We start from the raw sequence: 15,379 nt of genomic DNA on the forward strand, positions 1-15,379 counted from the left end.
CACAATGAAGATTGGCCGAACTACACGAGCCATAGTAAATCCGCATTCACACGAGACTACTATCTTCATTACCACAACAACATCGAGGTTGGCCGAACTACACGAGCCTTAGTGAATCCGCAACCACACGAGATCACTACCTCAATAAGATGACTGAACTACACGAGTCTTCGTGAATCCGCATCCACACGTGATCCACTTCTCCAATCACAACTCAATACCAACCCTTCGCCATTGGGGTTATATAATCCACATCACAAGCACATATGATAACGTACACACGAAGTGTGCACCTCGCCAAAGGTGGTCAACCAAAACGCACAACCATGCCAATTGGACCTATTACACAAGTCCATCAAATCCACCTATATGTGAAGTGAGCTCTATAACTGAGAACCACTTCACCCGACCCGCACCCATCCTACACATACATATGCACATAGGATATTAACACTCACCTTGTCGTCTTGATGAAAGCTACCAAATAACCCGCAACTCGCCGATGGAATGTACCTATTCCAATATCACAATACAAGTAACACACTTAGAGTCGATTTACAAACCAACTCAAAACGACACTTAGTGCAATTTCGACCAATTGCACTTCCAAGCACAAAACGCGCCCAAACTATCCAATAATCACTAACACAAGTGAAAATGGTCTTAATACGCTAATTAACCCAAACACAAGTGTTAAATACTTAACATTCTTAAAATCACCATAAACCCTAATTTTGACTTATTTCAAAATTAGCCTTTCAAGTACACTAAAAATGGGTTCCAACACTTCCATAATCACCAAACCTAGTGATTAAACCCAATTCCAAGTCCTAAATCATGGCCAAGTCGGTTTTCAACCCAAAACCCACCAACAACAACAATAAACCCGATTACTAGCATCAAAGAACTCATTTCAAGAGTGTAAATGGGTTTCTCAAAAATTTAAGTTCAAACCCTAACTTGAATATCAAAATCAAACAATGAAATTCGGAGTTTAAACTTACCAATACTACCACAACATAGCCGTGAACGAGATGAACAACTTTAAAACCCTAGCTTTGGTGAGAATCCAACTCCTTCTTCTCCAAATGGAGCTTCCTCTCTCTAAAACTCTTCTCTCTCTAGGGTTTGAAGATGAGAGTGTTTGTGGTGTAGAAATGAGGATAGGATGATCAATGGATCAGCTTTGAAGGCTCCAAACCGACCCCAAGTGAAATGACCAAAATGCCCTTCATTTAACTCAAAATGTGAAAAAGCAGAATTTTGTCGCTGGTAGGGTGCGCGACGCGCTCACCTAATGGTGCGCGGCGCGCACAATGATCTGATCAGTTTCTGATCTTTTAAATTCACACTACGTTTCACGCCGTTTATGCACACCATTTATACTTTATGTACAATAAATATTAGGGTCTTACATGACTGAGAACATGATAGTGGATGAGGTTTTTGAGCAGTTCATGGATAAGTTGAGATTCGTTCAATAGTGGGTTACAGATGAACAATTAAAAGTGCGGCTTTTTGTGGAAATTTTAAGACCTGAGTATCGAATGATCAGTAGACTTGATACTTCTTTACCACAAGCTCATATGTTGGCAAAGATTACTGACGATGATATTGAAGTTGCACGAAGTGTGGGAACTGAAAGTATACCGCAAGTGAAACCATATACGAGTCAGTTTAGCCAGCGGTCAAAGAAATCAAGCCAGTTCAATCAGAAATGGTAATCTAGCCAGGTTGGATTAGTGGCAAGTGGTCAAAGAGTGTGGTGTAGATCTTGGAAATCTTTGCATAGTGGGACGTGTTCGGCACTAACTAAATGATGTTTACGTTGTGGTAGAGTGGGGAATGAGCCTTAAAATTGTTCGTTTAACTATAATGTGTGTTGGAACTATCAGAACGAAGGTCAAAGATCTGCAAAGCATTCATCTGCAAAGAAAGTGTATTTAATATTCAAGAATGAATATTACAGGATAGTTGTTTATAAATATCATGACAAAAATATATATTAATAATTATTATAACGACACATATAACAATTATATAATTATAAATTATAATTACCGCAATATAATATAAACGTAGTAATAAAATAGCTTACAAGTGACTAAAGACGATCCTTGCAATGCTTGCTATCACCATGATTCACTTATGTATTATTCATAGACAAATATTACATAAGACCTAGCTTCAACTCTTGCTCTAAGAAGTATAGACAGGTTCTTAGGAGCTTACAAGACCCACACTAATTTAAACTAAACTAGCCTAAGCTTGCAGAATTGTGTTGTGAGAGAGAAAGAAGGGTGAAAACTCGGAATGAGAGAGAGCTCTGAGTTTTCTGAATGAATTTTATGAACGCTGAAGGCCTCTATTTATAGTAGAGGTGGGTCGCCATTTTCCATTTCTAGGTCACCAATTTTGGAAACTAGGTCGCCAGTTTCAATTTCGAGTCGCCAGTTTTTTTGATTTTGAGTTGCCAGTTTAAAGAACTGAGTCTCCGGTTGTTTAACCTGGTGGCTAGTTTTAAGTAACTGGGTCACCAGTTTTTGAGTAACTAGGTTTCCAATTGGGTAACTGGGTTGCTAGTTTGGGAGCTTACACTCCGTGTTCGTCGTATACGAGTTTCTGATTATTTGAGGTTTAAGCACCGGTATACGTTCTGGTTTGAATTTTAGTAGAGGCGCTTTCTTGAGGTTCCCTAAACTGATATTAGTCACACACTATCCCCTGAATCATCTCTGGAGGTTCATTGCGGTTGTATTTGAAGTTCTGTGAGATTAGGATTTAGTGTGTGTTTTTCAGTGTGTGTATGTCTTGAAACCTCTTAATCTTTGTATATGAATCAGATGGGCTTCTAGGTTCTTGATAGATCTTCATATACTTGACTTAAATAAGTTCTGGCATCTCTATTTAGTGATCTTGAGCTCTTGTGATGGTCTTCTAGGTCCGTTCTCTGAAATTATAGTTAGAAAACCCTAATTTAGGCTCTTTTTACAACTTTTCTGCAAAGTAAGATTTTAAAGTCTTGTTTAACAAAACTTAGTGGATTAGTGCATTTAATGAACTATTTTTCTTGAAAACATGTAGATGACAAGTGGATATCATTGGTAAAAACATGACTTTTTACGCTTTATTAAGTATCTCACACTTAGACTTTGCTTGTCCTCAAGCAAAAGGTCGACGATACTTTGAGTAAATAAACACTTAGAAGACCGTTACGTTCGTTCCTAATGCTTTATAAAATAAATAACATGCTTTACTTATTTTTAAAATTAGATATGACATTTCCTAGGTTGTCTTTCCAATTCTCGCAAGCATAGAATATACATTACTAAACTAATCTCACCGGTGTTCACTCATCAACAAGTGTTTAAGTGAACTATTCTAGTATTTAGGGGTGCGCTCGATTAGCCAGTAATGTCTGCATTTATCATCATAGGCTTGATCGAGAATCTGATCTCTACCACGTAAGTAGGTACAATGTCTAAATATCGATCATAATCAGGAAAAGAGGTGAAGCGTGGTATGTCTTGTGGAGGTTATGGAGCTTTAAATATTTGTCTTTTTGAAGTTATATATACCATTTTCAGTGATGGAAACAGAAGGTTTTTAGCTAGAACTTTAGTATACGTAAAGTTCTAGGGTTTATAGGATTCTATTATACCTTTATGGTACAATAGGCTAGCTTTATTGAAAGCTTTATTTAGTAGGGTATATTTTTGTGAAGTTTGAGGGTTCTGAGGGGTATTGGATCTTTTGACATGATGCGTACTAAGCAGAGCTTAGTCTATCTAGAGTTCTGATCTCGTCTTCTTCTTCTTACTTCGTTATTTGATTAAACTAGCTGCTCGTATATATATATATATATATATATATATATATATATATATATATATATATATATATATATATATATATATATATATATAGTAACTTCTTTGATCCGTGTAACGAACTTCGATCAACTGATCCCGGACTTGGAAGGTCTTAGATGGCTAGGTGATCTAGCACCCTATAAGATCTAGGTTCGAATCTCACATATTACTTCTTTAAGTTTACATTTCATATAATTATTCATTTATTATTTATTATTTCGGCAGCTAAAACACTTTATAATAGAGGGAGAAATTCAGAGAAAACTCATTTTTCAAAGTTTAGACAAGGTACCAAAATCACTAAGTGATTCTTTAGAATGTGGTCTCGAAACGTATATCAGGAGCAAATTCTAATTCAAAATACAGGCATTAGCATACACTTTTTGGGGTGAAGCATTATGGATGTTATGCTTTTGGTCTTAGGAAAGCTTCACTTTTAAAAGATTGGGTTGTATATGCCTAGTTATGCGATGCTTCGAAAATTCATTCCAACAGTAAAAATATTCCTAACATGTTAGATAATATATAACCCAAAATTATCTTGAACTACCCCTTAAGATAATAAGTCTAGTAATAGTTTTACTACTCCGAAAGGTTCGATTCCATTGTCTTCTTAAACGAACGACCCTAGGTCATATTTCCCTTACTCATCGATAGGAAGGAGTAGTAGATTTAGGCCCCACATATTATAAATTTAAAAAATAGGTTCCCTCTGACGAACCTCGATAGACGGCCGACGACCTAACGAAACTGTCGCAAAATAAACCGTCCATTTTGGCCACATCAACAGGGCGTGTTGATTGGGCACGCCAGGTACACGGATCGTGTGCTGAACCCGTGTAAAATGGCTGCCCGGGTGTTCCACTTGTGTACATGGAGTCTTTCCAGCCTGTGTGGGGAATGTGGCAGCCCGTGTGGCTCTAAGTGGCTAGCCCATGTGGGAAGCTCGTGTGGCTATGATTCCAGATCGTTCTAGGCCGCTTCTGGGATCGTAACTTGGTTTTCGAGGTCGTAACTTGACTTTCACCATTTTTGCTCTAAATTCTTTATTTTATGTCCGTTTTTTTTGAATTATTCTTGTATCGTATTCTTAATCACTTGATCTACCAAATACAGCAAATAAACGCTTAATTCTTTGCTAAAGTTAGTTACTATATTTTTTTAGGGCTTAATATCGGGGGTAAAAACGCGACTTTTTGACCGATATCAAATATCTCACACTCTGACTTTGTTTGTCCTCAAGCAAACTTCTAGTTTTAACTTCAACAGATCTTTCGAAGTTTCCTTTCTATATACCTAAGCGGTTTGATTTTAATTATAGGGGAAAAAAAAAAGGCAAGTCTTTCTGTGATAAAGTCAAAACTATCTCGGCCAACATGAGAGGAGGTTACATCATTTTAGATATCTCTCAAGGGACACTCAAATTACACAAGTGTTTGGGGTTCCCTATAGATCTAAGAAATAAAATTGCTCATAGCCAGTCTTGTTGCACTCATTGTCATAGGCTTGATCAAGACTCAGATCCTTATTACTAATGTGAAGGTGATGATAACCATATTGATACGTCCTAAATAATACATATTTTACATCTTTTATTTGATTATAGGATCATATGCAAGAAGTTGGTGCAAATTGAGCTAAATATTGAAGAAATTCTGAAGAAAGTTGAAAAATCTGCACACTATTACAGTTTTGGCCATATCTTGAGCATCCGGACTCCGTTTAAGGCGAGCCACCTGTCAAAATGGCCGTGAGAGAAAGGTCTACTCTTTGATGGAGTTAGCCGTCGGCTTTAGGAAAGTTTCAGCCATCGGCTAAGCAATTAAATCTGGCGTCTCCGGGTAAACAAAGCCAAACTTTGCGAGACAAGTTTTCCTTGCCCTCCAAGCATTGAAGCCGCTAGATAACCAGTTTTAGCTGCCGGCTTGGACCTATTTTTGGAAATTTCTTGCACCGGAAGATTTGTTTCGTGTACTTTAAGCCCAAGTCACCAAAGCCGCCAGCTAAGGTGTCGGTTTTCGAAAACTATAAATAGAGGCCTTTGGATCAGTTTTTAATGTACTTTTCATATTCCACTTTCAATTTACGAATTAGTTAGGTTTTAGGGTTAGTTTTTAGTCTATATACTCTTTGTAATCAAGATTATTTAAGATTATTCAAGTTTCTTTCATATTTTCTTATTTTATTAAGGTACATCTACTTTTAATTCTTGCATCTACTTTAATTATGTATACTTTTCTGTTTCTTTGCTTCTGTTCGTTTTCAACTATGAACTAAACGTTCATAATGGTTACTTGGACGAAAACTGCGAAAACGGGGATTTAAGATGAAGCCGCCGGCTGAGTCTCTAAGTCGCCAGCTGGATCATTCCAAGCCGTCGGCTGGGATACTCAAAGCTGCCGGCTTCGTGCTCAAATAAGTAATAAGAGTTAGATCTTTGTTTTCATGCTTAATGATTAGGTAATAAGAGTTAGGATTAAGTAATAATTAATTCTAAGTAAGATTTTACTCGATTCAACTAACTTCGAAGATTAATCACATCAATAAAGTATTTGGATTGCATGGAATTTAGCTAACGATCATGTGTAGTAATGAATAAGATAAACATTAATTATTCTCATATAATAAACTCACTATTGTTAGGCTTAGTTGGAGATCCCTTGCTTATGAGAATTCAATTGTCAATTGCATGAAAGCTTAGTCAAAGATTGTTTTCTGCTAGTAACTTGAATAGATCTGATAAAGTTTATTAGCTTATCTATTTGTCAGTCTAATTGAATGTTTCCTTTGTCCACACCACAAGATTAAGAAGACATTTATCATGTGATTATTTATCATGTTGTTTGTGGATGTATTTTCCCTCGGAAAATATATGCATGATACTGTAACTTAGGATATTTACTTTGAACACCCACTTAGTTAATATATGCTTTAAGTCCTACTTTGTGAACTTTATGTGATTCTTAGCTTAACCTTTTAGGTATAATAATTGGTCTATGATTATTGTTTTGCTATTTATCAATATGAGTAATGAAACTATCCCATAATGAATCCCTCATAAATCATAAGTCCAAGTAACCACTTCTTTTTTATTTATATATTTAATTTAAATCAATGCATATTTTATCTTTCTCAAGATGGTTTTATCATAATTAAATATAGATAATTTATAATATTCTTATCTGCTTTTGTAGTCCCCATGGAACGATATCTGACTTACTAATTACTATACTACCTTGACTGGGTTTTGTTGCTCGTTAAGGTGTTAAAAGTGATACGTAATTAAGGGAATATAGATTTAAAAGTTGAAACAAAATTAAGCACTTCAAAGCACACATTTTTAAACATCACATATCTTCTAGCTCATATGTTAAGGTGAAAAGGTGAAAAAAGCGGATAATGGGTCTGTTTTGGAGTGATGACTAGTGGTGAAACTGTTGTTTCAGTATATGGGTTAAAATGGATAAAATAGTCTTTTTAAAGACTTTATTCAGATTTGAAAGGGGTAGGTAGGAGTGATTTTTTTTCGAAGCACTTAGAGTTTCTTTGAACTTTTTCTTTCAGGATTTTTCTTTCTCAAGCATCCTCCGAGTTGAGTTCTTTGTCCTCTGGCAGTCTTCATGTTGTTTTTATGAGTTCTGCTCCTTTTCTCAGAAGTTTGAAGGGTGAATCCATTTTTTCGGATATCACCTGTTGAATCTTCTGCAGGTAGGCTTTTGCAAGATTTTTACCGTGATACTTGAATAGTAACTAATGTCACAAATTATTTTTAGAGATAATCTCATTTTTTGGTTTTTCTCGATGTACTAGAAAGGGTGAGAGTGGAATGATTTTGTTAATGATTTTTGTTGATGAGGGAAGTGAATTGATGATGGTGATACAGATGGTAAGGAAGGGAGGTGTAAAGTTTCTATAAAGTTTCTGATCGAGGTGTAGATTCGATCGTTGAATGTCAGTGGCTTTCAAGATATCCTCAAACTCATCATTATCATTGATGAATGAGATCATATCAAGATGATTTGATATGATGGAAACTTCAGTGAGTTCCAAAGAAGAGTTCGGCTCCTCTTGAGTTGATACCGTTGGAAAATAGCGGGGGTTGACTAGAATATCCATGAGTTGTTGCTCATCCTCGTCATCATCGGTAGTCGAGTCCTAACTTTCAGGAAACTCGGCTAAATCGGCGGATGAACGAGGTTCTCTGTGTTCCAGGGCCATGTTTCTAAATTAGATGGTTCTTTGATTGTCCTTTGGAGACGAATCACCATACTATTATTTCGGATCATATGTCTAGAGCTTCATTATCTCTTCATGATGTTGCTAAATTGCGATTGAGCTGAGGGGGGATATTCCAGTTTCTTCCCCTGTTTCTTCCTCTTCCTCCTCTATTTCTTCTACTACTTCCATCTCTTCCTCAAATTATTCTTCTTCCTCTTCTAGTTCCATTTCAGGATCCCCTCCATTTTAGGATCTTCATCAAACTGCGATTCGAAGGCCTGGTGCTCATTGTTGGGGGCTGGTGGTGGAGATTCATCATGAGAAGTGATCCGTCTAGTGAAAATAGTGTACATCTCTACCTGTTTAGGAAAATAGGTAGGGCGGTCAATTTTTAAGGTAACGCTCTCCCCATGTGATCGTAAGACTAAGGTTTGATTATACACATCAATGACAGTCCTAGCGGTGTTCATGAATGGTTTTCCTAAGAAACTTGGGGTATTTATGTCTTCCTTAACGTCCATCACTACGAAATTCGTAGGATACAAGAATTTGTTGACTTTCACCAAGACGTTCTCAACTATGCCCGTTGGAAATCTGATGGTTTGGTTGGCAAGCTGGATAGTCATTCTAGTTGGTGACAAGTCTCTTAGCTCAAATCTCTTGTAGAGGGAATAGGGCATAAGGTTGATACTTGCTCCTAAATTGCCCAAAGCATGAATGCTTCCAGATTGGTAGATTGAACACGGAAAAGTTATGCGTCCCGTATCTCCCAGCTTCTTAGGTAGAGAACTTCTGATTAATGTGGAGCAATCCGTACTCAGTGGAATTTTATCAGAATCGGGCATCCATTCCTTCGTAGAGAGAAGTCTTCATATGTACCTATTTCGATCAGGAACTTTTGACAAAGAACCCAAGAATTTACTGTCGAGCTTGAAGGTTTCAAGTTTCTCCTGATGATCATTGAGTCTTCCAGGATAAGGTACACGAATTAGGTTATGTTAGGGCAGCTTTTATGTGGTAGCTGACTTCTTCTTCAACCTAGTTGACCTTCGCCGAGACATTGGTATTTCCTTCGGGATTACAGAATCAATTTGCTTTGCTTCTTCTATGTGAAGATTTTGGATGGTATTACTATGCAATCTTCCCTTCGATCGGATTCCAAGTCTTTGGGAAAACTGTAAGAGCTGCGTCTCTATACTTTTGAGCAAGCTAATTGATTCCTCATGAGCACTTCCGTCTGGTCTTTTCTGGATGCAGTTCTTTGATTTTACTGTTGTTGTCCTTGAATGAACTGGTTTAGTTGCTCTTTGGTTCTGAGGGTTGAATTGATGCTTTTGTAATTTGGTTGGCAGAAGTGTATTCTTCTGCCTGGGTCTTGTGAGTGGGAGTGGTTGATCGTACGTTAGTTGAGATTGCTGAGGATAAGGTGAAAATCTATAGCGAGCTTGAAAGGGTTGGTTATTCCTTTGAAAATGGTTTTCTCTAAAGTGCTGATTAAATCCAGGGTTACTCTGACGAGAGGAATATTGAACGTAACAGACTGAATCGTCAGGGCTTTTGTACTGAACTTGGTACTCTTCTATTTTTTACAGGTTGGTATAGTTGTTACAGGATTGAACCTGATTAATGTGTCACGGTTGCGTCTTCAATTCTCCGAGTTGTTTAGAAAGAGACTCCATCTTGTCTATGAGAACTTTGATGGCATCCGTTTGGCTATTAAGTGCAGTGAGTGGTGCAGATGATGAAGGTTGTTCACCACTATTCCAGGTTTGATTCATCAGATTCCCTTGAGCTGCTGCATCAATCATCATCCATGATTTACCGTAACACCATTATGGAAGGTGCAAATTTGGTTGACCGTTCTAGTTGGTGATTAGGGCATTTCTTCGGTAAAGCTTTAAATCGCTCCCATGCGGAGTAAAGAGATTCATCATAACTTTGTTTGAAGTTGATGATGTCATTTTTGAGCTTGGTTTGTTTGGAAGGGAATGTACTTGGTTCGAAACTTAGTAGCCATTTTCGTCCATGAAGTAATGGAATCGTTTTACAGTCCTTCAAACCACATTTGCGCACAGTGAGCAAGAGAGTAGGGGAACAAGTATAGTAGGACTATATCTTGGCCTACTCCTTGCTTCTTATAAGAGTTTGATAGAGAGATGAACTTATCAAGGTGAGAGTTGGGTTCGTCATTTGGTAACCCCATGAACTTATAGCTTGGTTTATTTTAACTCGAATGATCGTTCTGTTATCTCTGGAAATATGATTGGTCCTCCTCGACCTTTAAACGAGGGTTTGGTGTTTTCGGCAAGGATGGCTAATAATGTCATCGGGTTAGAGAAAGCTTTAAGTATTTCTTCCTTGTGTGCTGTATGTAGTATCGATTCTGGATCAGGAACAAATATCAGCATTTCTGGTCTGGATCGGGTTTTGGTTAAACACTAGGTATGCCTAGTTAGTTTAGATAAGGAATCCTAAGGGAGTCTAAGGTAATATGAGATCTACTAAGGGTTTCACTAAGGCGAATTGGTTCTTACTGATGTTTCTATGGTATGTCGATAACAGAGTTTTGCAAGAACTATTTTACAAACCAAGTCGCTAGGCCGACTACGGAGAAGCGAAATCCTTTTGGTTCCAATATAATTGGAGACTGTTAGGAAAATTCATTAACTAAGTCTGTGTATAATGGTTTTTCTTAGACACTACTCAAAGCATGTAAATAAGTTGATATGAAATAGTATTGTCTAATACCAGTCCCTGGCAGCAGCGCCAAAAACTCAATTTACCTAATGACATGGCCGAAATGCATCGTTATTTTTGCGCGATGTCGTCAGGTCGCTGATCGTCTATCGAGGCTTTCCAGAAGGGATTGACAGTTTTAAATTTATAATAGTAAAGCCTAAATCTACTACTCATTTCTTATGGGTGAGTAAGGGAACTATGACCTAGGGTCTTTCATTTAAGAAGACCACAAAATCGAACCTTCGTAATAGAAAACTAAGGCACTTAGTAAACTAACTATGCTAAGAGTTAGTTTGGGGTAATTTTGGTTTTTAATTTCTAAGATAAATAGATAAATAAATAAATTGATAAAGATAATATTTTTATTTCAGATAAGGTTAAAGCAAGTGTATGTCATGACTTCATCAGTTACTTCGCTGAAAGTGTATAATGTTGGCTCATGGATAGGTGATGACCTGATTGACATGACCACGCTTGATGCCTTCGAGATGTGACGTGATTCGTGAGTCCCAACAACATTCATACATTTGTTGGTCGAGTCGATTGACTCCCATGATGCGCAATCCATGTCTGAACAAAGTGAGGAAGCGTAACATTAAAGACCGGAGAATACTTGCATAAAAATAGACGGTCAACAAAATGTTGGTGAATTCATAGGTTGTCGTACAACACGTAAAATAATTGGATCATGAAGTTTCACAGTTTAAAACAGTTTTCATAGATAGTTTAACGGCTCGCAAGATTTCAAATTTATAAATAATTTTATGGACCATAAGATTTCATATTCTTCAAATAGTTTTTGTGGATCACAAGATTTCATAGTTTACAAGAGTTCACGTATAAAGCAAGTTTTTAAACATATATCACGATAGTTCGAAACTAGTTAAGGAGTATATTCTATATAGTAGAGCTCCAAATATTGAACTTAACCATTATATACCGCAGTATCCGTACTCGAAAAGCCTAGTCACTCATAGTCCAGAAGTGAACCATAACGAAGTCTAAGCATCCAATTAGTTTAACTACTAAGTCCGGATGTGGATGTCAATCCTATATATATGTATCCCCATTATTCACGTTTACCATAATCTAGAAATTAACAATATTGGAATCAAAATTTCAGTGGACTATAAAGGTTACTCCATTGAATATAGTTTAGTTACTCATGTCCACAACGTAAAACATACACCAAACATGATTTTCATCCCAACGCATAAAGCTGTTAAAAGATGGACTACGAACTTGCTTATAACAAACTTTAAATAACATAAATCGTATTAAAATAGTAACATGTTTTGAAAAACATAAAGCGTGTATTAAAATAATAGTCATGTATTCTTACCCTAAAATAGCTATAAAACGAGTAAAAAGGGGGCTATGAAAAAAAAGTTTATAGAACTGTATACGTGTAGGATATTCATATATAACAAACTTTAAAAAACATTAAAGAATGATTTTCAACCCAAAAATATTGAAAAGGGAAACTATGAAAACTCACTATGCACGTCAAATGTTCCTGTTGCCTGTCTCGACGTAGTAGCCAATGGATGAAATCCGAGACATGTACATAGGTCAATTGTTTAGATCAGAGGCTATATTAGACTAATAGTAGTAATAAGTTAAGTTTATGATCTCATTTGATAGGTTTTATAAGGTCAGTTCAGGTTATCGTCTTTATAGAACACTTAGTTTTCAAGCTTAATGTTTTACGATTTTCTGTTTTGGACCGACGAATTTGACCTAGTGTATCTCCTTATATACTCATCCAATGGAGATGATTTTACCACCCAAAGTTAGATTTTTGTTTCTTTTTTCCAACCTTGTAAAGTTGGTTTCCAGAATCAAAATAAAAGTTGGTCAAAATCGTTATTTCATACATGTGTGCAAAACAATTCGTTTTTAACACTATAAGCATCCATGCGTGCTTAAAAATAGCAAAACATTATTTATTTTAGGATCTTGAAAAAGGGTTTATGAAACATAAATAAACATACGGTAAAGAGAATTTATCTCGGTGTTTTCTTTATCATAGATTTTAAATGTAGTGTTCTTGACAAGTGCCAAACTACAACAAACATTTTAGTCAACTTTCATGGACCATATTTCCTTTAATATATCATATATTTTATTAAGTCAAGTTACTGAAGTCTCCTTATTATGTTTACTTTTCAAAACAGAAACCCATATTTTCATATTCAACTTCGTTTTATTATACATGATTCCTTGGACATATGTCAGATTTGCTTAGATCTAGACATGCAGTGACCAAATATAAATAAAAAATACCTTTTTCTTTTCAAAAAATTATAACTATTTAACTGGAAGTGTTGGACATATATATGATCATTCAGTAAAATTCTTAGGTCCATAAACAAAGTCTAACATGGTTTTTAAGTCGTGATTCTAAAACAGTCTATAGGGATAGATTTGGATTTAGTATTATTAATCATGTTTTAGCCACTTTTGCATGTATTCAAGTCATCAAATCTTGAAGTTAGTTTAGTTAGATGTTATATATATATATATATATATATATATATATATATATATATATATATATATATATATATATATATATATATATATGGCCACAACTAAGCAAGATCATAAATATCCATTTGAACATCCTTGTGTTTAAAACGCTAATTCTAGCATTGAAATCTTTTGTGATCTTGTTATAAGGCAAAGAAGTAAAGAAGATGAAGTATTATGAGTTCCACCTTGAAGAACTTATGAAGATGATGAAGATTGGTTGAAGATGTATGAAGATTGTTTAAAGATGGATGAAAATTTGAAGATATGATGAAGGTGGATGAACATGATTGAAGTAAAATATGAAGATATGTTCATGTATGTAACGACCCTGGAATTTTCAACTTATATTAATAATATTTATTATTAATACTTGCGTTTTAATAAATGTATTCTTATACATTTACTTTTCACCGTAATTGAATTTCCATGTCCCGACTTGTCTTTGTGACACACGCTTTTCACGAATAATATTTAGAATATTATTTACATTCATGATTAATTATTATTAATCATTTTTAACTAACTAATGTAAGTAGTTGATTACTTGGACTTTTTATTTATTTGTTGCATACTTGAACATGGGCTTATATTATTGGACTTGGAAGCCCCCCTACATTACTTAATGGACTACTAGTAAGCCCACTATTATGCTAATAATTCATTAAGCTTAAACAAGATTAATTAAGTTAAGTTAGGAAACAAAGTTGTTTCAAGCATGCATGACCTCTTTCCCATGTATTTGACTTATACACCTTCTTAGCCAACAACACTCTCCCACACATGAAAGATTGAACTTTGACTTCCCTTTTGAGCTCCTTAAACCGTCGGCATTTGCAAGGGTGAGGGAGGTTCAAAAATCTTTTTTTTTTGTTACTTATAAACTAGTCTTTACTTCATTCCACACACACATCACACTTACACTTTCTTTTCTCTCAACTTTTCTCTCAAAATTGTAAGTAACATGTTTTATTTTTCTTCTTCTTTTTCCTTTGAAACCGAAATCTATCATCATCATCCTTACTTGATTGTTGTTTGTTGTTAAAGATCAAGCTTCCTAGTTTGTATCTTCATGTAATCTTGCTTCTTCCATCCTTTTATTTGATGAGAAGTCAAGAACAAGAATCTAAGCTTGTTAGCTTATGGTTCTACACTTGATGTATTATAAAGATCTAAAGTTCATAAGCTTTAAGATCTTACTTGTGTTCATGTTTTGTAAACTTAAGGTTTATTTTCTTAAGATCCAAGCTTTGGCTTGAATCTTCTTTAGTATGAAACAAACATGAACTTATTAATTGTAACTTTATTTTATTTCTTTCTTTTGTAAGTATTTCAATTAGTGATTTATTTAATTTTGGTCAAGTATTACTAGTTAAACTTGATCTCATTTTTCTTGAAACTAAAGTATAAACTTTGTAAGTTCAAGAACATGGAAGTTTAACTTTCTAGTTATAACTTCATACACTTATGTTGGATCTAAGTTTCTATAGCTTATGTGTAAGACCCAAATATTTATTGTACATAATGTATTTAAGGTATACTATGTGTGTATGGAGTGTGCACAACATGTAGGTGTTGCTTGCTCGACCGTCGAAGGAAAACTGGACGTTGTTTGAGGTACAAGGTGTGTACGTACCTTTTCAACCCCAAATAAAGTTTGTGTTGATGTTTCAAAGCCTTACCATTGGAAAGAAAATCTTATTACGTTTCCAACGATATTTGATTCATCGAAAACGGAGCTACGGACAAAAAGTTATGGCCAAAACAAGTTTCTGAAATCTGACCTGCAGAGTGGAGCGGCGCTCCACATTGTGGCGCGGCGCGCCGAATGGGTCAGAAGCAATTTTCAGCCTTTTTAAAGGCTTTAAATGAAGGGTACTTTGGTCTTTTCACTTGGGGTCGGTTTAGGGTCATCAAAACTGATCCTTTGATCAGTTTGGATCAAATTCTCACCAACCAAAACACTCTCAACCATTTTTAGAGAGAGAGTAAGGGTTTAGAGAGAGAGGGCTTGATTT

The 15,379-nt window shown here is 35.6% G+C and overlaps 1 non-coding gene across 1 annotated transcript; it reads left to right on the top strand.

Annotated features, from left to right (window-relative positions):
• The first annotated feature begins 9,954 nt into the window (after positions 1-9,954).
• LOC139865464 (small nucleolar RNA R71) lies at positions 9,955-10,061 on the top strand. The gene has a single exon (XR_011764984.1). It is a non-coding gene; the product is annotated as a small nucleolar RNA R71 (small nucleolar RNA).
• Positions 10,062-15,379: the final 5,318 nt, after the last annotated feature.

This window comes from Rutidosis leptorrhynchoides, chromosome 8 (assembly GCF_046630445.1).
Source record: "Rutidosis leptorrhynchoides isolate AG116_Rl617_1_P2 chromosome 8, CSIRO_AGI_Rlap_v1, whole genome shotgun sequence".
Lineage (NCBI taxonomy): Eukaryota > Viridiplantae > Streptophyta > Magnoliopsida > Asterales > Asteraceae > Rutidosis > Rutidosis leptorrhynchoides.